The sequence below is a fragment of the Haemaphysalis longicornis genome, unplaced genomic scaffold (assembly GCF_048455015.1).
Source record: "Haemaphysalis longicornis isolate Haplotype H1 unplaced genomic scaffold, Haemaphysalis longicornis Haplotype H1 scaffold_7, whole genome shotgun sequence".
Classification (NCBI taxonomy): Eukaryota; Metazoa; Arthropoda; class Arachnida; order Ixodida; family Ixodidae; genus Haemaphysalis; species Haemaphysalis longicornis.
In genome coordinates this window covers 43,682,746-43,709,650 of record NW_027526422.1, presented here as the reverse complement: position 1 = coordinate 43,709,650, position 26,905 = coordinate 43,682,746, and the positions used below count along the sequence as shown (strand labels likewise).

The 26,905-nt window shown below is 45.6% G+C and overlaps 1 protein-coding gene across 7 annotated transcripts in view; it reads left to right on the top strand.

Moving 5' to 3' along the window:
- The window catches only part of LOC144145407 (monocarboxylate transporter 6-like), a 45,875-nt gene that overhangs the window by 5,456 nt on the left and 13,514 nt on the right, over window positions 1-26,905 (top strand). Inside the window, exons 1-2 of one of the 7 annotated variants that reach the window (XM_077677003.1) lie at window positions 2,951-3,109; window positions 4,013-4,124. The exons of 3 other annotated variants lie outside the window; for them this stretch is intronic. The gene's annotated coding sequence lies outside the window, so the exon portion shown is untranslated. Of the gene's footprint in view, window positions 1-2,950; window positions 3,110-4,012; window positions 4,129-24,503; window positions 24,841-26,905 lie in introns of those variants that run through there. 3 more of the 7 variants (XM_077677002.1, XM_077677005.1, XM_077677007.1) reach the window with 3 other exon arrangements.

The window sequence follows — 26,905 nt, the reverse complement described above, 5'->3', positions numbered from 1 at the left end:
CCCTTCTTGGTCAAACGGGGTGATTTCAATATTCCATTACCAACAATACTTCAATTGTGGGTAGCCACTCTAGTTTAGAGAGCTGAAGTTTCTGTATCTGCGCGGAAGAAGGTGCAGCCCTGATGCAGAACTTGGTATACTAACCGATGTTGCCAACGAGCATTGTGGGTTTTTTTATTGGGGGGGGGAGGCGTATTTGACAAATTTGGGCAGTGATACCGCTTGTTTCTTCTGCAGAGATCTTGGAGGCGAGGCTAATTACGCTAATTCTGCAAGGGATGTAGCCAAATCTCTCTTATTTGAGCCAAGAAAAGCTATCGCGCATCATCGGTCCCTCTATGCAAGCTACGGTAGCCGCCAATGGAATGGAATGCGGCGTTCGATTTCTGCCGTTGATAAACTTTGTTCGTTACGCACCGATCTTGCCGACAAGCCCATCATGCTAACACAACAAGCGATCTAGCCAGGGCTCCCGTATTTAACTCACAAAAAGCATCTGTAAACCTCCGATATCCCCGATGAAAGCCAAGATAGCCACGAAGGAATGCGCACTTTCCAACAGAAACAGCTTGTAATTTGCCTCAAGGAACCCGATTGCCGCAGGGTAAAAAGAAATTGATTGTTTTCTGTGAAAGTTATGACCCCAAACCAGGAGATGGACATGGAATCCGGACGATGCCGCCTGTTTTCGGATGCTTTCTGGCGCTGCGTCGACGCTGATATCTGGCGAGCCTAGACATCGGCGTAGCTCCCGCGTCCGCTGACGTCGCCATGCATTTTGCCGACGCCGTCAACGCGATGAGGACGCGGAATAGATTCCCGGCCGCGGCGGCCGCTTTTCTGATGGAGGCGAAAAACAAAAACGCCCGCGTGTACGAGATTTCGGCATATGTTAAAGATCTCCAGGTGGTTAAAATTAACCCGCAGCCCTCCACTACGGCGCGCCTCATCGCCCTCGCTGCGTCGGCGAGTTAAACCCCACAATTAATCAATCAACGCGGAGCGATGTTGACGCGTGAAAGCGCGGAAAATACGCTGCGTGTGGTTGCGGCCTCAGAAAATACCGTAAAATTACGGCACCCGCAACTCCACGCCAGCTGTATTTTCACCGTTGCCCCTGAAATTCCGTAATCTAGATTGCGGTACAATTACTCTTAAAAAAAAAAAAAACACGCTCAAGCTTTTCTGGTATTTTACGGGCAACTAATATCTATATTTACCAATGACTTGGGCATCTATTTCACAACGCGTTTTTATCAGGGTGGGTGTCATTTCAGGAACTAGTTATTCCCTCGGACGAACATCAGAGTCGCTGCGCGGCGAGCCCGACCATTCGACCAGGGTTGCCAGGTTTGGCGATTTCTCGCCATATTGGCCCCTTTTAGCGACTCCTGGTGCCCGAAAATTGTGATTGGCGCCATGGCGACTGTGTGGCTACTTTTGACAGTGATGCTTAATATGCAAAAACTTCAAAACGTGGCCTCCCACCCTGACGTACATAATTGGTTTTCAACTCCTGCGAGCACTTCTGCCGCATGAAGCCAGCTCAGGTGGATCAAGCACGGCCTTTGAGATCTGAATTTGCATCTCAAACCTACGCTGCCCACCTTCTAAAGGAAATGTACGCTGATGAGAGAAACCGTGCGTATCTTTTGTTTCTCGAATTGATACTTGTTGAATTGAGAAGGATAAACAACCTCTTCCAAGGGGAAGATGTCGATCCACTAGGAATTTTCGAAGAATTGCAAAAACCTTTCAAGCGCCTCCTGTGACGGACACTGAAGCCATGCGGTTTGCGTCACCACGACGACTCCAGCCTGTTGACTGTGGACACGAAGGACATGGAGCCTATTTTTCTTGCCATACATGACGCTGATCTGAGAAGCAGTTTTCTAGAGCATCTCCAAGGAATGCGCGTCAGCCCCGAAGACGGTGCTCCGCTTTCATTAAAGCATGCTCGTGCGACTTGCAGAAACGCCTTCCGAGCTCAACGTCAGTAGTCCGCAAATTGAGAGCGATAAACAAATAGGACCGCATGCTATGCAGGGACTCAAAACGCTACCAAATAGCCTGTTTTCTTGCTCAGATCGCCGCATCGAAGAACAAGTCAGATACCTGCGACAAGTAGAAAGCGTCAACGCGGACATGCCCGCCATTGAGTTCTGGACCACTGTGGACAAATTTAAGGATCCGTCGGGTGCAAATCCCATGCAGGACATCGCTGCAGCTGCAATGAATCTGCTGGTCTTGCCCTTGTGATATGCTGAAGCGGAACGTGTATTTTGGGCCGTCACATTGACGAAGACGGGCTTGAGGAATAGAATGGGCCACGAGCTGCTTGTTGCAATCCCCATATATAAAGTTTGCACTACGCATGAGAGGTGTGACTCGTGCTGAATTTCAAGTGCCACGAGATATGGCGGAAAAAGTGAACAACGATATTTATCAGTGACATAAGGTAGCTGATTGGTTTCACAGTGATGTTCGGTGTTTTGTTCGATTGTTCCTGCTGAGTCAGTGCCGACTTTAAATAGAAAACCCTCCATAGAAAACCCTCCGACTTTAAATAGAAAACCCTCCAGTCTACTTAGATTAGATTGGAGCAATAAAAGATAGTTTACTTGCGCGATTGGTTCTTTAATGGCTAGCAACTTATCTTTTTATGCAGGCGTGACATTTACTTTGTTCTGGTCAACTTCGGTTTGTTCACGATGTTTTCATTTTCGATATAGATGATCAAGACGCACTGCTTGCCTGTACCATGTAAATGAATGAAATGTTGATCGTTTGTGCTGATTTTACGAGAATTGTTGGCTTTTTCTCTAAGAAAACCACCGAGGAATACACTTGCCAACAATGGCGGTTTTTTGGCGACTAACAAAACTTTCAGCTACAGGTGGCGACTTTTCTGGCTCCTTTGGACAAATTTCCGGCGCCTTTTTACTATGACGACCTGGCAACCCTGCGGATTAACTGCACTCCGTATTGATGCGCGTGCTACTAGCCGGTGACGGCATGGGTGTGTTCACGCCTTCAACTTTCGTAGTTTCGGTGATTTGACTTCCATGGATTTGTCTACCGGATGAAGAAATACTGCCAAGTTGTGAAGGTAAGTGAGTACTAGTGAACCTAGTTTTCTTGTCGTGTAGTCAACGTAGCAGAGTTGCTATCGAACTTTGGTCCGCGTAAGCGGTTAGCCCTACCGTTTTCAGTGACTCGCTTTGTGCGTTGCGTAGATTTGTCGGTAGATTTTTGTACCGGGCTGCTGCGTGGGTAAGCAGAATCAATTATTGCGCAATTGCTAGCCCTGTGTTTGGTGAAGTGTGTGTGTCCTGTCCTGTTTTCCTAGCGGAATGTTTTGATATCAAATGAAAGAAGGGAAACTGGAGAGTGCGTATATAATGCATGTATGTATTACACCCACATCGTGTGTAGGTGGATATTATGCACGCTTGGTTTTGGTTTCGTTTATGCCGTTTTTTCGTCATTATATACGGATAAAAACATGTGCAATAAATTGAATGGTTGCCGTGCGTGTAGCATTAGAATAAAACAATAAAACAAGGGATTTCCGGGCGTACAGTACTAGATTAAAATGCCGTCTGGACGCTTTTTTTCGCGTTTTGATTGAATGTTTAATCTTTCGGGACGTTCAGTGTGGTCATGAAATGTTGGGATGAACAACGTGTATGGAACCCGAATTTGTTTGTAACGTCAGAACTACACGCATGTCGTAATTCTGGTACAGTAGAATGAGCAGCGCTGGTTGCGCTTCGTACTCTGATTGCAGCATCGCAAACGTAAATTGCCCATTCAGAACCTAGTAAAAATATTCAAACATGGCTGTTAAATTTCTGTCACTTATGGAATTTTCAGCTTAATGACTTTTCTAGCTTAGAGTGTGCAATACACCTTGGTGATCAGAGTAACGCACCATTTGGGATTTCGCAGGTTTAAGGCAGTCTGCTTCTGGTGTCTGGCCTGTCGTTTGCTAATACCATACATGTTGCAGGCTGCTGACTGGTGCAACTTACATTCAAAATGACTTACTGGTGTGACCTACTGCAAGGACCGAGGTTGTTTCCTCATCGGGCATCACCGACTATTTGTCAGTCTATGTAAAAGTGGGTGAGCACATTTGTTTAACGGTTTTAGATGCGACTGCATCTCATTCACTCGCCTTGTCCCTCCATACGGCGTTGTTGTCCGTCCGCACCCCTCCCCCTACACTATAAAAAAAAATAATAGTTAGCGGCGCCCGGTTTCGATCCCACGAGCCTGTGGGCGGAACGCGAGTTACATGGTGCTCTTCCCACTGCGCCACAAAAAAGGAAATAAAGACAAAAAAGCGCCACAAAACCGAGACAGAATTAAATGTTACGAACGCGCCTTATATCCTTGACTCATTCAAACTACGTCAAGAAGCTACTGATACAACGCATGATGGGGCAATGATTAACACTTGCAATAAAAGAAAAGAAGCTCCCACTTACAGCAACAATGATGGAGTAAAGGTCGTTGCGACAGCGAAGCCCCAAGCATACCACTTAGAGAGATTGACCAAGATTGGCCAATAAAACATAATAATAATCATAAAACATAATAATCATACGCGTTCCCGACACGTTTCGCGCGATTTCAGAATCAATCCAACGGAAACACCAAGTGAACCCCACGATGCATCGCATCTACACAGGGTTCCCCTCGCGGGGAGGTGGGCGCAATTTTTTATGGATCTTGTCTTGCTGCTACATGCACAACAGAATTTCAGTAATCTGAACTCTGCATTTTATGGCTGGGGATTCTTTAGAAGGTGTTTAAGCCGTCTAATATGAGTGCCGTTTTTGGTGACTGTATTTGTGCCGATTGGATCTATTCCGACTCAACGTAGCACTGCAAAGGCTTCATGTAGATTTACGATCAAAACAACACAAGATACGAGCTGATGCTCGTTTGTTTATTGCACACCAAATGTATGTATATGCTGAAAATTTGTGGAGATGCAAATGTGCTGCTGAACCTCGAATGATGCCAACCATTTCATAGAGGTTCTTTCAGCCATGGTAGCTAACTTTGGAATGAAAAAAAAAAAAAACGAAAGTGCTCGAGTATGCAGTTTGGTGCTTGTTAAAAATCCTTGGGTGGTTTAAAATAATCTAAAATTCCACTACTGCACGCCTCATAGACCAGATATCGCTTCCGCGCGTAGAACCCACAATTTGAATTTATAAAGGCAGGTCAACCTTCTTGTCAACCCAAGCAATGCGAGTAGAGATAACAAAACTTAAATATGCATGAAATGGAATGGAATGGATGACTTTATTATAGGAGGAGGCCAATAGGCTCTGTTGAGGTACATGGGAAAAGTGTAGGGGAAGATGGTTCATATAAAGTCTTCACTGCACTAAAGTCTACGCTGACTCTGCCTACACTCCGGACGTCATCTCCAAATGGACAATGCATAGGCACCTTGCTAGTCCTCGGCATATGTATGAAAAAACTTCTCACAGATTGAACTAAACAGTAGTGCCCTGCTGTGCACCCGTTCATAAAAGCTTTAGTGACCTTCCCGGCTGGTTGGTGTCTGCTTTGCCCTAAAATCCTAGCCCCACTGAATTGCTGGTCACAATTGCACGCCCCACAAAGGGGAGGAAATGTGGGCAAGTGGGCCAAATTGCAATTACGCCTGTCACAAGTCATCAATGCCTGGTTCCTTGGCTATATCATTAATGCATTGCGTGAGACAGAAAAATAAACATTGGTTTTACGCACACATTTTTTTCTTCTTTTAGATGCACATAGGAAAAGAGGCGTTGCTGGTTCGAGATGCCTGGCATTATTGAAGCATTTGAGCACCGGTGCGATCTTTCGGTGCACATATACATTCTTTTTGTTGATGAACAGCTGAGAATTAGCACTTGTTCTTGTCCTGTGTTTTTAGAATCGTGAGCTTAGGTCAAGTTTTCATGCTGTGTTGTCATGTTTTACGAGTGCCAATTTGCCTAGTAGCATAATCTTTTGCTGGAAAACTTTTTCAAGCAAGTTATGGCTTTTCGCAAAATTTACTTGAATGATTTATTGCTCTGTTTATTAAGGTTGACGGGATTGGACTATTGTATTTAAAGTAAATTGTTAACACTTTGTACTGAATGTTTAGTGCCAGTGTACGTTTGGCTGCTCCAATAAGAGCGTGAACTGTAGAGAAAGGGAAATATTTCACGTACGGTCATGGACAATTCAAATACGAACCGCGGAGCGCACGACCGAAGGTACCGTTGCCGTCATCTGGCAGCGGCCATCGAAAACGCACGGACATGCGCAGTTGAGATGGCGTGAACGAGGCTGCGTGTCCCACTGCGATATGTAGCCCTCTGCTCACTCGCATGCTTGCCTTGTCGCCATGCCGCAAGAGCGCTGCAAGCACTGACAGTACTACCGCCGCTGCAGCTGAAGGTGTTGGTCGCGCCGAAATCTCGTACAGACGGGCGTTTTTGCTTTTCGCCTCCATCAGAAAAGCGAAAAGCAAAAACGCCCGTGCGTACGAGATTTCGGCGCACGTTAAAGATCCCCAGGTGGTCAAAATTAATCCGGAGCCCTCCACTACGGCGCGCCTCATCGCCTGCGTTGCGTCGGCGCGTTAACCCCCCCCCCCCCAGTCAATCAAACATTACATACATTAATAATATACATTAATTGCAAGCACTGTGTGAGCTGGGAAAATTAGTGGCAGAATTCTAATACTAACAACAATTAAGAAGGTTGGTAAGTCCAACTGTTCCAAGGCCAGTTGCCCTTGCACAACAATTTGGAGGGCGATTTTTTCGTTTTTTTTTGGCAAGCACCCTAGTCCTTGTAGAAATCTGCGAAGCGGGAAGCACCGAGGATGGTTTGGGCGTGACCCAAGTGTCCCTCGTTTTTTGCGCAAGTTACTGCACCCCATACGCAAAACTATGTCGGCAATGCGACGCCGGCACACACGGGGAGCAGGCGCTCGTGTCATCCAAGCACACAGTGGCCGCAGATACTATCTCGCGCCGCATCGCTAACAATTGTTTTCAGCGCTCTTGCGGCATGGCGACAAGGCAAGCATGCGAGCAAGCAGAGGGCAACAGATCGCAGTGGGACACGCAGCCTCGTTCCCGCCATCTCAACTGCGCATGTCCGTGCGTTTTCGACGGCCGCTACCAGGTGACGGCACCGGTACCTTCGGTCGTGCGCTCCGCGGTTCGTGTTTAAATTGTCCATGACTGTACATATTGGTGGCTGATGAATATTCTGTCGGAATGCGAAGTTTGGTTGGTTGTAATTGTTATACGATGACTATTATCCTTAGCTGTGCACGTTGATGGGGACATTTGGAACTTGGAAGATTACTTGTACAAAACTTTTGTTGTCCTTTTGCTGCTGTTAAAGCTATAAATATGACCACATGCGTTATCCGTACCTGTTACCATTCAAACTTCCTTGACAGATCTCTACATACATGTAAGCTGTTTCCATAGTTCCAGCTTTAAAATACTTGGTTCAATGCTTATTTAAAATTTTTTGGACAGAACTTCTTGCTAGAGACTTTCACGTAGTGTTTAGCAATCGTAGTTTATTCGTCTTCGTTGCGTTTTTTTTTCTTTTGACCGCATCGAGTTGACTTGCATAAAACAACCAAACGCAGTTGCTCATGTTTATATCCTTAGCACAAAACATACAGGACAGAGGGAAAAGGAAACATGGGACAAGCTCTGAATGTGAACTAAAATAAACTTATTGGAGTTGCACAAAAATGTACACCCACCATGCATACAAAAACGAGAAATTTAACCCAATAATACTCGCGCTTTTGTCGGGTTAAAGTTTGTTTTTTGTGAGTCTACTGGCTGCATATTTTTGTGTAACTTCAATAAGTTTAGCTTAGTTGAAGTTCGGAGCCTGTCCTGTGTTTTCTTCTCACTTTGTGCTGTATTTTTTTTCATTGTGGAGATGATCATTTACCAACATTACTACAGTTGTATATATTGGTTTGTTTGCACTGCTCATGACAAAATAGTTCACCCCATCGCTTATTTTTGCTCTGCTTTGGCTCGCGTCTCCCGACACAGACCGCGTCCTCACCGTTTTATTTTTGTTGTATTTGGCACCCTTTATGGCAGCACGAGGCCGGGTCTTTTTTTGTGCCGCTTTATCTCTCCTCTTCTCAACAGTTAGTTAATCTGCATTATTTTTTCGTCGAAGGTCTGCAACTTTTCTTTATGCATTTGTGTTTTCCCATATATCTGCCCAAGGCCGACTTGCCAGCGCACTAAGCAGTGTTGACATGAACCACGCAACCAGTGGTAGTAGGTTGGAAGAGTTTTGCTTATATATACTTCGTCTTCGGGCTAAGTATTATGGAATGCCCATCATGGCATTAGTGGTTTTTCGCACTGGAAAAAGCTGCTGTGGTACAAAAACCATGAACGAAAGTTTGTACGAAGCCCTACAACATTACGCGTTGCTAGCCATAGTATACTATGCGTTAAAATTAGCTGACATCTTAGCATAAATTTTTCATCAGTTATGACAACTTGTGCCCTGTGCATCATTCAGAACAGTGGTTTTTAACGTGGCTAGTATTTTGGAATTTTTCTGGTCCATCAAAAGAATAAGTGGGGGATCCACACTTCTCAGCAATGAATGAATTCGAAAGCTGAAAAAAACTCCGAGGCATTGAAAAGGCATTGCAAAATAGCTGATGGTAATTGAGAGAGCGCAGGGATCGAAGCTGCAGAATAGCTGCTTACAACAAAATGATGATCAGTACTTTTTAGAGTTAGGGAGCCTCCCTCGTACAGCAGTGGTCCTGTGGATATCTATATTGCCTAAAACATGCTGTTGGGCTTCTCATGTGTACCAGCTACTTAAAATTCACAACACGTGACAGCAGACATAGGCACAGAATGGGAATGACAACCGCTTAGGTGTCCTGTGTATACAGGCACACAAGCTATTTGGTGTTCCAAACATTCCTGATAAGTGAACCCGTCATTGGTGCTTTTATTGCATAGCTTTTTTTTTTGCCTAGTAACCTGGCATTCTGGGAATTCAGACGACTTTTAGCTTTCAGTCATTTTCGCTGGTGCTAAACGTCTAGTGACATGAGGGGGCTTTTTATAGTGAGAGAAGATCATGTATATGTGAGCAAAATCTTTCTGAATTACTACCACTGCTGGTACGGTTCATGTAAAATATTTTAGCACACATGCAGCCTTAAAGAAATTCAAGCAATGACACAAGCACTCAGATGAGAATTAGTGTATTCTTGCTAAGAATTTATCATCAGAATAGGGTTTAAGGAAATAAAGAATGGGCATAATATCGACATCGAAGAGAGTCGAACGAAGTACAGAACATAGCCAAAAAAAAGGATATTTAAAAAATGTTATGTTTGATATGTCGTATTCTGATATCAGCTTGCCTTTTCTTTCTTTCCAGCCGGTACATGCGTCAAGTTTGCTGTGCCACAGCAGCTAATCAAGGCGACCTTCTTGTCCCTAGTGTCACGGGAAATCAAGGCTCAGTCAGCCGCAGAGTTATGTCTCAAAATTAAATCGGTCGTGAGTCGCTGAGTTTTGTCTCTGCTTATATATTTCAGCAGCTTTGAGTGGTAGGCCTTTCAACTAGCAATCGCTGTCTGACTAAATTTATGTGTGACTATTACTGCTGCCGATTTACATCACGTGACACTGCCAAAAATGACCGTATTTTGCCTAAAAACACTTACTTGCAGCAAAGCGTAAAATGATGTGTAATTGTGTATCATTTTGCTATGGCATAAAATATTCACGTCGTTCAAGAAACGCCTAACAAAAATGGCAAGAACACGTCAGGAAGTACGCAGAAATAAATGAAGCTCTGTAAGAATACGTCATGAAGTACGTAAGATGTCATTAAACCATAGAAGTGCACCAAGAAGTACACATAAATCTACTCAAAAAGGCTGGAAAAGGTACATCAGAAGTTCTACAGAAAATCACTCGTCAAACTCTCTACAGAAACTCCGTGGCCAAATACTTGTAACACGTCAAGAGTTCGTCAAAAAAAAATCTCTTTACAAGAGGAAGTGCGTGAAAAAGCCGCCCAATAGCAGGATGTCTAGCTCATGACGAACATCTGGGAATCGATGATGTAGACATGTGAAGATGGCGGCGTCCAAAAACACGAAGGGAAAGGTGAGGAAAAAGCGACAAACTTTGCAACAAAAGTGTGAGCTTTCCGCTGCGCGTAAAAGATTAATACTTGGCACAGATGACGTTGACGACCCAATCTAACGATTGCGCTACTTCATTTAGTGTGCTCAAAACACCTTTCAGGGCCCCTTTAAACTAATTTGTTTAGCACGTTCGAGAATTGCGAGAAAGCTGAGCGATCTTTTATAATCGCTTTTTATCAGAACCAGTTCCTACTTTCGAATTTTGTAATACCTCTTACAATACAACCGCATTGGTATTCATCAATTTAGAAAATGGAGTCTCATTCGTGGCAAACAGTGCGCAAAAGGCAGCGTTTCTCTAGCGGCCAGATGTCTGTATGTGGTTTTTATATTTTGTTTGCCCGCCCTTCGAACCAGTTCTTAACGTAGTTTTGCCGTACGACAACTATGTCGTACGACGATGTTTTGCCGTTCGACGAAGTGATATCGAACAAGTTAATCAAGCCGTGCAAAGACAGCGCGCAACTGACGCGAAGCTGCGCCAAAACAGGCCCAAAACAACCGTCGCTAAAGCAGACGACAAAGCCGTACCGCCTACGCCGATGCAGGCGAGCAGGCACTTCCGCGCGGGGAACGCCGGGTAAATTCGCCGCGCCATCTACAGTGTGCTCCGTGGGTAACACCCTCCGCCCCCCTCTCGCCCCCCCCCCCCCCCCCCCCGCCGCCGCCTTCGCCGCGTTGGGAGTTTGTTGTCCCACACGCCACGAAAGAACCGTTGGCTGGTAGAGGTAGAAAGCTTTGCTTTAAAAAGAACAGGATTACGCTTGCACTGTTCAGGCAGGGGGCGCGCGAGCACTGCGAAGGCGGCAAATTTGAATAGCATTGGACAAACCTCCTTTCAATTCATCAAGAAAGGAGTGAGACAGGGAGGCCAAGACCTCTATGGGTGGTTGCAGTGAGCGGACGCCACGTGTGTGAAATCAAGTGACGCCGCATGGGTAATCGTAGTGGGTGTCGTTTTTCAGCTTTGCAGTCGAACCACGTTCACAACGTAGGTTGGAGCCAATTTTTTTTAGCATACCACATTGAAAGGACACCAAAATCAGGTGAATGGTACGACCAAATTTTATTTCTGTTGAGCGTTGACGGCTCTCGTCCCTAAGAAATATGCGAACATACACGCATACACATTTTGACCCTGCGTACCTTGAAAATGGTGCCTATTGATAAATAATCTTACTGAAAAATGCGTATCCAAGGAAAAAAACGTGTAAGCTTGAGGTCTACATCCTGCTTTCACCTTGCAAATGGTGCCTGTTAATAACTTATCTACTTAAAATGCATCCAAGCGATGAGACATGGGCGCCTGAATTACTGTTGAATGGTTTATGTCATGTGATTTTGATTGTGACCGTGGCCAATAGCATAGACACCGGCACGTTAGTATTCCAACGCTTCGCACTAAAGAAAGCCTCGCGCTTCAAAAGGACGGGGAGCCTGAGGAGTTTTTGTTTGCAGACGTGAAAAATTCATGGAAACCAAGACAAATAAGCTTCCCATGAAACGATTTATATTATGCTTGCCAGGTACGCCATCACTCACTCACTCACTCACTCACTCACTCACTCACTCACTCACTCACTCACTCACTCACTCACTCACTCACTCACTCACTCACTCACTCACTCACTCACTCACTCTTTTTCACACGCACACATATACACACACATGCACACGCACACACACGCACATGCGCGCACACACGCACGCACACACACGCACACACACACGCACGCACGCGCACACATGCGCGCACGCGCACGCGCACACGCACATATATGTCCATGCGCGCGTAGAAAGGATTTTCTACATTTTTATACTTGAGGAAGCGGGTTCTGCACTACCGGAAACGGTTTTTAGACGACGCAATACTAGCCAATATTGCAGTAAACCTCCTGCAAGCATGACCAAGAAGATCCTCCACTTCAAATACAATGTTGTCAATTCTGTGTCAGAAGTATTCGGGGAAAACTGATATTCTAAGGTCAACTGCACTGTCTGCTTCCGAGAAAATCTCCGGGAAATACCGATTGCGAGACCTATTGTCGCGTGGAAGGCTCTCGATCAGTTGCCAATGTATTGCACAAAATAGCGGACGTATATCACACAATACAAAGAAACAATTTTTAGTATAGATAATGATTGTGCGATTACACGGAAAGGGAAGTTGCAGCTTTCAGGCAGGCCAGAAGTGGGAAATTGCTGAAAGTAATCCGTGATGTTATTCAAGCCTTCTCCAGAATGTTTTTCGCATTTCGAAGCACCGGCAAAGCAACGCCGCCATCCCAGACAGCCATACGCTGCAACTGCGTTTACGAAGCAGGTAGGCCAATCACACTTCTGCTGTGTTTGTCCAAGCAGATGTGCTTTACCAAAGTGACAGTTACGCAAAAATATCGACTAATGTATTCCCTGCCTTCATAAATACAAGTTGTCGATTGTTCACAACTGTGGACAAATGCACCAAAACGCAGGTCGCCTCTTCCGTTATCCCGCCGATAAATCTGATCACGCCGCCTTTGAAACCGATGACGTCGTTCTATTCAATATCACCGGTTTGCCCCGCATAGTTGAACAATGTCGTGGTGACTCGTTGCTTCACTCCATCGAGAGCCTCTCTTCTGCCAGATTTATTCTATCCTGCCGACTTTATGCGCTGAAACATGACCTTACACCATCAGCGTTTTCGTTTCTATGGCCATGAGGTGCTGCCGGTCCTGCCAAAGCACCTGCGTTCCGCTGTTTTTGAACAGCTTCATGACCACCCAACAGCTGTACATTTTCCTGTGACACAAGCACACGTTAGTGGACAGTCAGATCTAATTTGTGTTACGTTTATATCGCTCTGTGGAGCGCTATCTTACTGCTTGAACTACGTGACAACGTCGGGAAAGCGTAATTTGGACCCTACTGGTCCTCTTCAATCACCCATGGATGTTCAGGAGGAATTATTTTTTAGCGTTGGTCTCGGCTAAGGAGGTTACTTGATCTCGACATCCTTGACATACCTTTTCCTCAGGCCACAAGTGGGTCGTGGTCGCCACAGATTATGCCACTTGATACGCTATCACGCGAGCGCTCCAAACTAGCTACGCTACTGATGTGGCGGACTTTCTCCATTGCGGCCTTATTCTTGTTCACAAACGACTGCTTAGTGACCCAGGCGGCGACTTTCTGTCAAAGGTAATCGGCGACATTCTCCGCTCTTGCTTTACAAAAAATGAACTGGCTGACGCGTACAACCCCTGTGTCAATGGCTTACCAAGCGAATGAGTCAAACCCGGCCATACGCACGTGTTCTTCATGCATGTTTTCGAGACCGCCCTGATTAGAAAGTTCTTTTGCCCAATGTGACATCCGCATACAAGGGCCACTCTGGTCCAGATGGTTGCGGCTCCTCACAGTGTACTTGACCGTTATGCCATTGCGAGGGTCGATGTGGAACAAAAAAATGCCCGTATTCGCCTAACGGCATCCCAGGCTTATTGCAACGACTCTATGATCAGCGCCATCGTGACGTCTGTGGGTTTGTGGCCAACCGGGCAGCACGTGGACCTGTGTACTAAGCGCCTTCCTATAGTTACACTGGCATTTATCAAGTGCTGCGGAAAGTTACTAATAAAATCGCACCGGTACCTCGCTCGTCGGCCCAGCCGCCACCGGCCCAGAGAAGAAGGATGCACACATGTGCTTTAAAATCGAGAAGGTCGTGTAGGGGGCGGCTGCCCCATCGCCCCCCCACTCTTTGAATCCGCCACTAATGCGGATGTAAATATGTGAAACTTAATAGTAAGAAACAACGCGTATTTTTATTTTTCTGCTCTAAACGGTGTGACCGAATTTTGAGATGGGGGACGTTGGGGGACAGATTTGCCGTTAGTGTAGGGCTTAGGGTCCAGTATTGGTTAAGCATTTTTTATGGGTCTGTTCACATAAAATTTAGAGGAAGGTTTTATAAAGGTATCTTTGTATCCACGACGTCGTAGGTATCTTTGGCTTGTTAGGATCGCTTCTCGAAAGGTGTATGTTTGATTTCCCGTGAATCCGGGAACCAGGAGGCAGGTCATCGGCGTATATTGCTTGTTGGAATCTGGAATCTGCTGCAGCTTGTTGGAAGCGTGGAATCTGCTGCAGCAGGGGTGGTAAAATTTTTATGGCCGTATTGAACAGTACAGGGGATATAACTGACACTTGTGAGGATCCTTTAAGTGCCATTGTTTGTAAGAGGTATACTTGTTGTCTTGAATAAGTGGGACGAGGAGGCTGTTAACCTCGTGTTCAGTATTTTTAGGTGACCGACATAGTCACAGACTGTTAGCGTGTAGGCATTTGCAGAATTTGTGTATGAGGTTGACCACCGCGTACTTCCGCATGCTTCCGCTCACAAGAAAAAAAAATGGGGGGGGGGGGGGGGGAAGGGAAGGTTGGGGGAATTACATTATGCCGTTGTAGATTGACGAACAGGGTGTTACGGCAATACATGAGCGTCTTTACGAATTTTTTTCTGAGCAAAACACTCTTACATTCGGACTCTAACTCCATACAAAATTCCAATTGTGTGATTTTTTTCGTTTAGCACCAAGAACAACAACGGTAGTGGCAAGCTTTTTTTAGAAAGTAAATAAAATATCTGTAGAAATTCAGAGAATTATCTAAAAGATGCATAGCGTTCTTATGCCGCTTGCCCAGAGTGTGAGGTTTTTTGAGGAAAATATGGCTGTGAGTAGCAAAAGACGCTGGATTGTTATATTCTTCTTGAGTGTTTTGTTTCTTTTCGCCAGTTGTGCAAATGTATGCCATTACAGCGACCAAGATCCTTTACTTTGCTACTTATTGATTTTTTTTCGATGAAGGAACGTGTACTGCTGAGTTGGCCCGTTTACGCTATTTTTGTATTTCCGACGCTCTTTTGCGGGCGTTCTTTAGTAAATATGCATTTCTGTGGAAATTGAGGGCGTTACGTGGTTTCGCGCCATTTTCTCCATTGTTTTATTCTTATGTTGAACGTTCTTCGCGGACATTCTTTTTATGATTGGGTTTGAGGGGGGGAGATATATAAGCTGCATATTTTTGATATTGTGAGATCGTTTTTGCGGAAATTCGATTTTTTTATTTTCTTTATTTCGGGTTTTTTTTTAAATTCGTTGCCAATTATTATCTCCATTTACGCTATTATAACGATTACAGGTGTTTTTTTTTTCCCCATATCTGCATTTTTGTGGAAATTCAGGGTGCTACACGGTTTTTTTTCCATTTCGGCCACTTTCTAATTCGTGTTTTTTACGTTTTCTTGCGGACCTTTTTTGTTTAGCTTTGGGATTTGGTGGGAGATGTATGGCGCAGATTCTGGATTTTATCAAACCATCTCTATGAAAATTTAAATTTTTTCTATATTTCGTTTATTCCAGTTTTTCAAAATTACCTCCGGACAATTACCCCCACTTACGCTATTACAACGATTACAAGAGTTTTTTTAGGCAATTCTACATTTTTGCGGAAATGTAATGTGTTACACGGTTATGGCTGCTGGGGTACTAGTCGGCGAAGAATGCTATGCCAAAAGTTATTTCGCCTGTGGGAGAGTGGGGGCCGTGTTAGAACATTCATAGCCAACTTCGATCGCCAACGACACGTGCAGCACTTGGAGCGAACGATGCCAGTTCGCAAGAAAAAAACAGCCAAATGAGGCGGCAGACCAAACACCAGGCTGCCTGTTCGTCTGCAGCGAAAGGTCTCAGACACGCTACAAGCTCAGACACGCACGTACTCGCAAAAGCAAAATAAAAAGAAACCAGATATACGAAGAAGGAATTGGGGGTTTGATTTCGGAGAGTTCGGTAATGTGGTACAGCAGACGACAGACAATCAGAAAGCACATGAAAAAAAAAAAAAAAAACCGCAACGTTTATTGGTATTAATAGCGATGAAACCGTGGAAATGTTTGTTTTGGTTCGCATGAACTCTTACGGAACCGTTTCTTGCCATCATTTATCAGCGACAGAAAAATATTTTTTTTAATCTACCGCCCAATTTGTCTCTTCCATCTGCGAACTGGCATCGCGTGTTACGTTGTAACGCAGGTGGCACCGCTGTTTCAAGTAGGTCATAAACGTCCAAAAAAGCCGCCGCTATCTTGTAGGCGAAAATCGTTTCTATTTATTTTCTAAACGAGCAGGCGAGTGCCGCTGCCGTTTTTGGGTTAAACAAAACACCACAAAATGCGAACTTAGTAGTAAGGTTGAGCCCGAGTGGCGGAGCCGTTTGAAGAGGAAAAAGTTTTGGAGGCGCTCATTTATTGCCGTAACGCCCTGCATATCAGGAATTTTAAAAGCGTTACGGTTTCATGTTTTCTGAGTGGTTTGTTGGAAACTTCATTCCTTCTCTGATCGTATTTCAAGTGAGATTATGCACCGCTGCTCAGCAACTGTGAAGGGCTCATCTAGTTCAGCACTTTCCAGTACGGCTTACGGCAGTTTGTTCGTTGGGCTCATAGATGGGAATGCTTTCATGGGCTTCTTGTTTTCGTTCCTGTAGTCCCACTGGGTTACATGATACTTAAAGGGACACTGAAGACCGGATGAAATTTTGTTTCATCTGAAAGATCACATGTCTCGCAGCACTTTAGGCTTTCGTTCGACGAGTAACGATGCGTTATTTCCTGAGAAATCCGCAAATAAAGCCAGAATTTTTCTCTCCCCCTTCCCTTTAATTTTTTCGTGACGTAGACATCGCGTCACAAAATAGGAGCGATGCACCGGTGCGGTCAGCCAACAGTAGCTTTTGCGTCACCAAACCATGGCCGACCACCCAGAACATTTCCTTGACCGAGGAGGCTGGCTGTCACTTTTATTATTTGCCACAAACCGATCGAGAATGCTTTCCACCGCTCCAGCGGCTGTTGAGCCCGTCTACACCGGACACCCAGGCTTCACGCGGGCCGCGAATGGCGCAGCGGCAAGCACTGTTTCAAATATCACCCGGCTATGCGTTGCTCAAGCGGCAGCCGTCATCTCAGCTCGTCTGGCGATCACGTCCATCTCATATTCTCTTCTCTCACGCGACACGCCATCCTGGCGTGAAATGCACACTCGCTTCCCGCAGCTGTCTCGAGTAGTCTTCATGGCTGAATGGCCGAACTTCGGAGCGGCTCCGCCCGGCCCAAACATACCAAGGGCAGAGCTATGCGCTCACGATGTAACGATCATTTATCAACGGCGGCTCGCAGCGAGCGGAAGTGCACAATTTCGGATCGGTTGGATAACCGTCTGCAGTAAGTACCCTAACCATCTTGCTTCGTGCCCTAACCTTTCACGGGCGATAAGGTTAGAACTTGGCGCGGGCACGCTTTACCGATAACAACATCCGCGTGCGAAGAACGGATTAGAAGCTCATGCGGGTCGGGTCGCTTGAACGCCTGCAGTGCATTTCGTTCCTTTGCCGCTCCGGTCGGAGATATTGCTCGCAAAAGCTTGGGCGCCCACCAAGGTAGATGAATAAGCACCAATGCTTTTTTTTTAAAAACGAAACTGAAAGCATGATGGTTGCCGAGGGTGAGGAAAGCGGCCTGTCTCGCAGGGTGTAAAATCTGTTGTCCTCGTTTTTTAAAATTACGTAAGCTCACGGAAAGCTTTGATTTACATTTACGTCATGTATAAAACCACTTTGAAACTGTTTATTTTAGGAAAAAAAAACATTTATAGATGCTTCTCCAATGAGCTCTCGCCGTGCACAAATATTGTGACGTCACAAACCGTAGTACCCAAAAGCGTGCGGGGTGTGGGCACCCGTTTTCACGTTTCTGGCATCTTCTGCAATTATTAAAAACAACTGCGAGTTGCGAGAATGGTGAATTTGGATTCGTGGAACCTTAATCTATCCATACAGACCAACTTGCTTCGACCCTTCAGTGTCCCTTCAAAGGAGCCATGAAGACGAAACACAAATTTGTGTTATTCGAAATATTTCATGTTTTATAGTGCCCCCAGCGCTTGTCCGAATGCAAATGATGCTTTATTCACTGAGAAATATTTTAATTGAAGTTAAAATTTTGATTTTCCCGCGAAATCGTGCGTTTTCGTTGTCTGCAATGACATCACAGCGCCGTGTTTGCCATTAGTGGACCTATATGGTGCCACCACACCATGGCAAGCCGTTTTTTTCCCTTGACTTGTTTGTGAACGCATTTGCACCTGGCTTGTTTTGCTCACGGAGACAATCGTTTCGTGAAACATGGTGCTCGCTCGACAAATACGGTCACGTAAGACATCGTCGCTTGCGTCAATCGGCCAGTGTCGTTTCAAACAACCCCAAAGCCCCGCAGTGCTGTACAGCTAAACCAAGCATAGTGCGCGCAGTACCAACAGCAGTACGCATCGGTACTTCTATGTTTACGTGTGCTTTCGTAACTTCCACTGTTCGTCCCGTTATTTTTCGGGATTTAAAAAGAATGCGCCGTAAATTGAAGCGCAAATAGCTCGTTCGGCAAGCTTATAAGCTCTGCCTAATTTGTGTTTGCTTTTGCCGCCCTCCGCCAATCACAGAGCTGTCTGGTATGACGTCATAGGTTCTGTTGCAGGAAATCAGCTAGGGGGCCGCAAGGCCATTCCCTTTTTTCCTAATTATGTAGCTTATTTGAGCGAAGTTTACGTTAAAAGTGGTGTCAGTATGATTCCAACGAGGCAATCTTGAATAAACCAAACTTGTATTTTCTCTTCATGGCTCTTTTAAAGATAAGGCGGCGCAGACTGTGCGCCATGTTGCTCCGATTGCTCCGGTACTGCTGGCTGAGTGGCTGAGCGTATGTCGCAGCTTTTCGTTCTAGTCTCAAAATTCTAATTTTAAGGCTTTGTCTAGTCTTCTTGTTCCAGCTTAGTCGGTTATGAACATCCCAGGGGTGCAAGAGGTGCGCGTCATCTGCGGAGTACTTTGTCTGTTATTTTAGTGGTGTCGTTTGTGGTGTTTCCATCAGGCTATAGGTGCGAGCTCAGGGGTCATGAGTTGGATTGGTTAGTACTGTGTCGCGGAAATTTTTACGATTCATGATGCTGGCAGTACCAATCAGATGCAGGCATGAAAGTGATCCCATATCACAAGATAACTCAACACTATAAGTTAGAACATATCCCCTTTCCAGCAGCGCATAAACACCTAGAGAAACAGAAGGAGCGGCAGCTTTCTGCGCTCTAGGCAAATACCTTTCGCCATCCAACTAAGTGCCATATAATGCACCCCATCGTATATTCCCCGCTATGCCGCATCTGCGAAGCCCCCGGGATGCTGTTCCATGTGGTAGGGGGCTGCGCCCACGCCCTACTACAGTCGCGCAATCCCTGGCTTTTTTCTTACGAGCTTTGGGAGAGAGCTGTGACCAGCTCTGACTTCAATGAACAGCGCCTGCTTGTGGTGAGGGCTGTTGAGGCTGGAAAAGCTCAATGGGCCTCGGATTGAGGACTTCTCCCCATTGGTTCTCGTAATAAACACGTTTATATTCTCTCCCTCTCTCTTTCTCTCTCTGCTTGTGTGGCTTTTGGTGAGAGATTTCGAGTTTGAATTATATAGGATATAGCGACCACTGTCTAGTGTTTTGCCAGAACGCATCCACTTCGAACTAACAAAGTTCTACGTGAGGGTGAGTTCAGGTGTTACATATCTGGCTATTAAGTTACCATTCTTTGTAGGAATTTGGAGGGTGGCGTTGATTTTGCTTCATGGCGTCAAAGAGTGTTGTCCCCTTTAGTGTTAAGTGTGATGGCGTTCAAGTTATCCATGAACCCTCCTGACCTTTCGGTCCCTGATTCAATAGCCCTTAACAATTAGGGTCAATGTTTGGAAAATTTTTTTTCGGAGTTCATTAGAAGCTTGGTTGGGGTATATTGCGGGATGTGATTTCGGTAAAAGAAGATTGTTGTCCGTGCCTGATGTGTTGGGCTTTTATATAAGCTCAGATTAACATCTATTGCTGAGGGGGGGGGGGGGAGGGGTTCCATTTGTCGTTTAATCACGAATTGCAAATTTTTCTGGGCCCATTTCTTCTAACGCCGTATAGCAGGGGTCGGCAACCTTCAGCCCGCTGAGCAGTATTATGCGGCACCACCATGTCGTCAACCCTTCAGCCCTCCCCTTCTTGCTCTTTATTTGAAGGCCGAAAAGCCAGTTTTGACCTGGAATGGGGTCATACGGCAGACAAGAATAGAGAATTTATCGCTTCTAGTTGCCATTGTTCCCCATCTTAACACTTAGCCAGATTGTTGGAAATAATTGTCAAATAAAATTTCCAATTTGCTGAATTTTAAAGCGGCGCTTTAGTGTCCTCACTGATGCCGTTGTACGCCGAGGCGCCCTGCAGGGAGGCAAGCTTTCTCTGACGCTGATGGTGAATGATCGTGGGTGAAGTGAAACTAAAGAACCGCTTCCCGTTGCCGGAATCGAACCTGGGTCCCACGCGTTATGAAGCCGGCGTCTATCCGATTGCGCCATTTCGACATGGTCGAAGCGGTTTGGAAAATTCAGACAACCAAGGAATCCGTCGCGTGAAGCATGGCGTTGCTCTGCGTGCCGTAAGGCTGTTAGCCACCTGTTAGTTGCTCAATATGGTTAGTCGCATGACGTTCCCCACCCCAAACCCAAATGTTAGGCCTACGGAGTGCACGCGCAAGAGTTGCTGTGGGTATTCCAGAAACGTGACGCCTACCTCCAGGGTATCACATACTCGCAGTGTGGGATTGGCGAACCGGAGAATCCATCGCGAAAAACTTCGCTTTCAACCATCGTCGTCGTTTGACGGAGGGGTGCATGATTTTCAAAGACGATAGTCTTTCTTGGGCTACATAAACACAGAAATTTTGGTCTGTCTGTCTGTCTGTGACTCGACTAAGCCACCCGGCCAAAGGGAAACAGAAGCTGCGCATAGTGTTATATACCCACAGCCAAGGAAGGAAGGAAGGATAATACAGTGCATGAAAGGCAGGGAGGTTAACCAGGTTACAGTCCGGTTGCCTACCCTACGCATGGGAAGCGGGGAAGGAGGAGTTTAAAGAGAAAGAAAGGGTATTCAAGAGACAGGGAATAGAGCTTGAGGAGCAAGCAAAGAAAAATAAAGAGAACTACCAAAACAAAACAATGAGTGATAATAAAGCCTAAACTGAAATGTTGAACTACCCAAATGACAAATGAACAATGGTACACAGTGTCTCTACAATCGTTCAGACAAACCTGTCTCCTTTAAGAAACCAAGTAATGCTTTTGTGGTCTTTTGGGACTGTGATTGGCATGCAACGCCTGTGACACAAAACAGTTTGCGCAGTTAATGGCTAAATCTAAACGTCTATGTCCGGTGTCAATCTTCATACTTGTGAACATAGTTGAACAGGAACAAGACATTACGCAAACATAAGGCAGAAAGAAAATCAATACATATGTGGTATTTGCAGTGTTCCTTTACTAAAACATTCATGGATGGTTGGTTTCTACGATATCAAATGAAATACAACAGAAACTGCAGAAAACCGTCGCCTGCTGTTACCCGTGCTCCTGGCGGCATTTAAGAAATCATGCGGCAACAGCAACGAAAGGTTCCACTACATAGGTTCCACGTTCCGTTTAGAACGCTTGTGGAGTAGCAAAACGTGGATCTATAAACGTTTTAGTATGGTACGTCGATTCACGAGCGTATCCGCCGTACGGCCGCGCTGGCATGGAGGCGCCCGACTTGGGGCAGTGGAACGCGGTAAATTTAAATTGACTTCAGCAAACCTCTAGCGTGTTATCTTGGTGAGGAACGAGACGAGAGAGGAACGGCATGAGACGGGAGCAAGAAAGAAAAGGGAGGTGTTTATCCCTTTCCTGCCCAACAAAAATATTTTAGAAAAAATGGCCACAAGTAATTAAATTTTGTGTATTTACCCCTTACTAATGATGCTTCGACAAGTTAAAATGGAAAGCTCAGAGTTTTTCATACAGAAAACAAACCCAAACATATGTGTGGGCTGGGCTTCTATTCGTATGATCCGCGCATAGTAAGCATCAGGCGCAGAAAAACTGCATTTTTACGTATTATTTATGTTTCATATTGTTTTCAGGAGTACTTGCATTATAAATAGGATTTTGTGAAAATAAATAACAATGATGTTTAATTAATGTAATTAATAATTATAATTTATATTATTATCCCAAGTAATTACGGAACTAGTTCAAGGTTAAGGCGCCAGAAAACATTACCAACGAGCCAGCACAAAACCGCGAAGAATTGAGACACCAAGAAAGCAAGAAAAAATTATTTATCGCTAGCGCTGCAGTGCACGAGCCCGCCAACCTATACCGCGCAGCAAAATTTTCATAACGACGAAAGCCCAGCCCACACATATACAGGGTGTCCCAGCTATCATGCACCAAGATTTAAAGAAAGAGTAAAGGCGTAACTCGAAAGAAACCAGGTGCATAATGTTTGCAGTACTGTGAAGAAGCGCACAGTATTTTTTCTTTAATGAGACTTAATTGACTAATTGTAATTAATTATCTAACTCGAGAAATACTGTCCTAATTACTGAAGTGTCAATGAGGCACTTGTAGGTAACCACGAGGGGCATCTAACTGCGGTATTTTCAGCGATGAACTAATTGCGTACACATTTATTCTGACTGATAAAGGAAACCCGCGAAATATGAAAAATACCACGTGACGGCGCCTCCACGCGCACCGTAAAGCAACGCCCTCAAACCGGCTGCCTCTGAGTTAGCCAGAATGAAATAAACAAAAAAAAATTGCCCCCACCTCCCCGAAGGGAATCGTGAGGAAGTGCGAATGCATTTCTTGCGCCGAGAGTACACGGCGTAGTAATTCCGCCATCGCCTTGAGAGGCGCAGTACCGGCGAGGGGGAGCTGTCAGGCGAGGGGAGAGGCGCGCGCCGAGGGTGAGTGCAAACCTAACGGGGGGAGAGGCGCGCCAGCTGCAGAGCATGTGACGTCACGGCGCGAGGAGAGGGGGAGCAGACGCAAAGGCGCCAGCGCGCGGTCACGTGGGAGTGTGACGTCACGGCGCGAGGAGCGGTGCGGGAGCAGGCGCGGGCGCGCGCAGCCACGGCGCGGGAGGCGGAGCGCGCGCGGGTCACGTGGGGTGTGACGTCGCTGCGCCGTTGCTACAGACGCTCCTCTCCGCTCCTCGCGCTGTTGCTAGGGGAGAGGAGGAGGAGCAATGCGGACGGCGGATTCAGGGTCGCTTATAAAGTGCATCGCACTTAAAAGAAAGAATAAATCGCGACCGAGTTTGTTCCTTATCTGCACACGCGTCCCGCGAATCTTGCTGCTGCTGCTCCTTCCATGCATGCTATTATCAAGGTGATGCGCTGTCTCTTCGGGCGTGTAACACGCGAAGCTGTTGCTTTCAATCAGCTTTGTTTGGGGACGCTGCTTTACAATGCGCGCGTAAGCGTCGTCACGTGGTATTTTTCATATTTCGCGGGTTTCCTTTATCAGTCAGAATAAATGAGTACGCAATTAGTTCGTCGCTGAAAATAGCGCAGTTAGATGCCCCTCGTGGTTACCTCCAAGTGCCTCATTGACACTTTAGTGATTAGGACAGTATTTTTCGAGTTAGATAATTAATTACAATTAATTAATTAAGTCTCACTAACGAAAAAATTACTCTCCGCTTCTTCACAGTACTGCAAACATTATGCACTAGGTTTTCTTCGAGTTACGCAATTTCTCTTTTTTTAAATCTTGGTGCATGATAGCTGGGACACCCTGTATGTGGGTTCATTTTTCAAGCGTGATGACGGAACGCACACGAAGGGAACGGGTGTATTTTTTAGCCGATCGTGTTTTTCCAAGTCCTGCAAGTCGTGTCTTACGCTTGTTATTCAGAAAATATGAGAATAGCAAGAAGAAATATCAGTTTTCATCTTGAAGGCGGCTAGCATAATCGTGCCTGCTGGGGCGCCATTTTTAATGTGCGATTTCTCGCCCCCTGGTGGAAAAATGAATGAACTACCGAAACCAATAAAGTCTCGGAAGTGTTCGCAGCGGCTACCCAGGGCTGTGAAACCGAAACAGGCGCCACTAAGTAAACGAATTCGTTGACCCACACGTTTGTGTGGGCTGGGCCGTAAAGGGTTATTTGACGGGGGCGCCAGCCGATTATCGTCTTTTGTCGACATTTGTAACGAAAAGAGCAGATACGCGGCATTTTTTTTCTTTTCCCCAATCCGATTTGCCACCTGGCCCGCCGCTGTGTCGACTTCATGCAGCTCTGCCCTCTGCTTCAAAAGGCTGCCGACCCCTGCCATATAGCATCACAAGAGGCGTTTGGCTGCATAGAAACTTAGCGATGGCTGCTCGCCAAGAAGGGATCTGTCATTGCTATGAGTGATGATTCATTGTTTAGGGGCGGCGAGAAGCAAATGCAGCTGGAGGTGCGTCTTTTTTGGGCTCTTTGCAGCTTCTTATTTCCAAATTTGTCTTTAAGGACTTTGACGTGCGCGTCGACCTAGTATTATGTCTGGTACACTGAAGTCAGAGATCGGGAAATACATAACTGCTTTTCACACATGTCATGAATTGTGCTATGTAGGCGATCGAGGAGGCTTTCTGCGGCCACAGTTGTAAGTGACGAGCATCCTCCATGTTTATTTCCTCATATTGATTTTTTTAATGCTTCTTCCCATTTCCTTGGTTATGGTGCAGCTGTTCTTTTACTCCTGTGAGATGTTTTAGGAGTTGCAGTTTTATTTTGCTTGAGTTAGATATTCTCTCGTGTGTTAAGAAAGGGAATTGATTTGAGCAGAAACGGAGGTTATATTCAGGAGAACGAGTTCACCTAATGTTGGAATGGTTCGTTTTTGGTGGAGGTTTAAGCTCCACTGTCTGCTTGGAAATTGATGGATATTTGCTCCTAACGAGTGGTGCGTTCCTATACTCTCGGGATGGTGGATGGGGGTGGTTTTAGTGGCATTTTTCTCTCCGAGCCCGCAATGGGATGCTGCAGTACACAAAGCTATAAAAAATGAAAGGCAGACAGTTTGCTCGACATTAACGCCAAAATAGAATTGGGAAAGAATTGTTTGGGTTGTTTCCATTTAAAGTAGTGCAACTCTGTGTATATTAACTCACCACAAAATGATAACAACCTTCGTTACAATATTGAAGGATCACAAGGGGAAAAAATTTAGGGAAGCTTGCACTCACGCGCAAGATTTGAATGGTGAAGCTTTTGTACGTGAGCATTGACTGACTCATAGTTAATTTTCAGTATCATTGTTTATTTGCATAGCTGCGGCGCTAGGAATCGGCGTCATATGCACCACAGCGATCGTCGTATTGTTCGCGGTGGGTGGTGGATGCAGTCATCCTCAGCATTGTATACCTCCACCAGGTCAACTGGCGAAGCTTCCACAAAGTCCCGCAACGCTTGATTCACAGATAAGCTGCAGGAGTTCTTAATACGTGAGCACTGAAGGACGCATACCCGCCGCGGTGACTCAGTGGCTAAGGCGTTGTGCTGCTAAGCACGAGGTCGGTTCGATTCCCGGCCGCGGCGGCCGCTTTTCTGGTGGAGGCGAAAAGCAAAAATGCCATGTGTACGAGATTTCGGCGCATGTTAAAGATCCCCAGGAGGTCAAAGTTATTCCGGAGCCCTCCACTACGGCGCGGCTCATCGTTTGTGTTGTGTCGGCGCGTTAAACCCTACAATCAATCAACTGAGGAACACAAGTTTGAAATTGTTTATTTACATGTTACGTCGTCGTTTTGCACTGTGCTAGTAGTAGTCATCCTCATATGCATCGATATTGTCGTGTTCTTCATGCCAAGCATTACATGCGTGGTAGCGCTTCACGACAGCGGTGGAGCTTTTTTTTTTTTTTTTTTTGATAAAGCCACTGTGCGAGCCGGAGACTGGGTGGTGGCCGCGAGGCACACGCTCACGAGCACTCTGCATTTTTTTTGGTATTACGGCTTGTACAACAGTTCTGCTGTTAAAAAAAACAGATATTATCAGTGCCTACACCAACAACAATGCTGGCGCATCTAGCGCTAGCTTCCTAGGAAACAAATTGTTTGGTGGGATATTTTTTGCTGTGTAGGTTTAACATTATTTCACTTTTTTATTTCAGGGTTAGCGCTTTAACTGTGACCGGAATAGGGCTGTGTGCGGAATTAAATTTTGCTTTAATTTTATTTTACCGTATAAAAGTGTTTTTCTCTGAGGCGAAATGGATGCAGTAGGCGATCTTTTCCTGTTTTTGGCTGTGTATGTGGAAATTCCGATTATTCTAATTCTGAAAATCGTCTACTAATGCGGAGGCATTCCTGCGCCGCTTCTCTTGATTTTGTGTTTTCATGAGCGACAAGAAATGTACATTTGCACTATTATATGGATTCGATGCGTTACTATCGCGAATTGTGCTTTTTTGGAGAAGATGCAGGGAGGGGTTGGTGCTTCCATGATTTTTTTCAGCGAAGCTGTAAGCCTCTAGTTTGTCGCAAAAGTTTGTGTTGTAACCAAGAAACCGAGGCAGGACCCAGAAGTTCTTGCCTAAGATGCTCAGCGCATGTGTCGGGCTAATCAGGCATGCGGCATGGAGCTGCGTATCTAAAAAAAGCGACAAAACAAGCACCGAAACCGCATTACGGGGGATAAGGCGGCTGTAAACAATAGACCACCTCCCC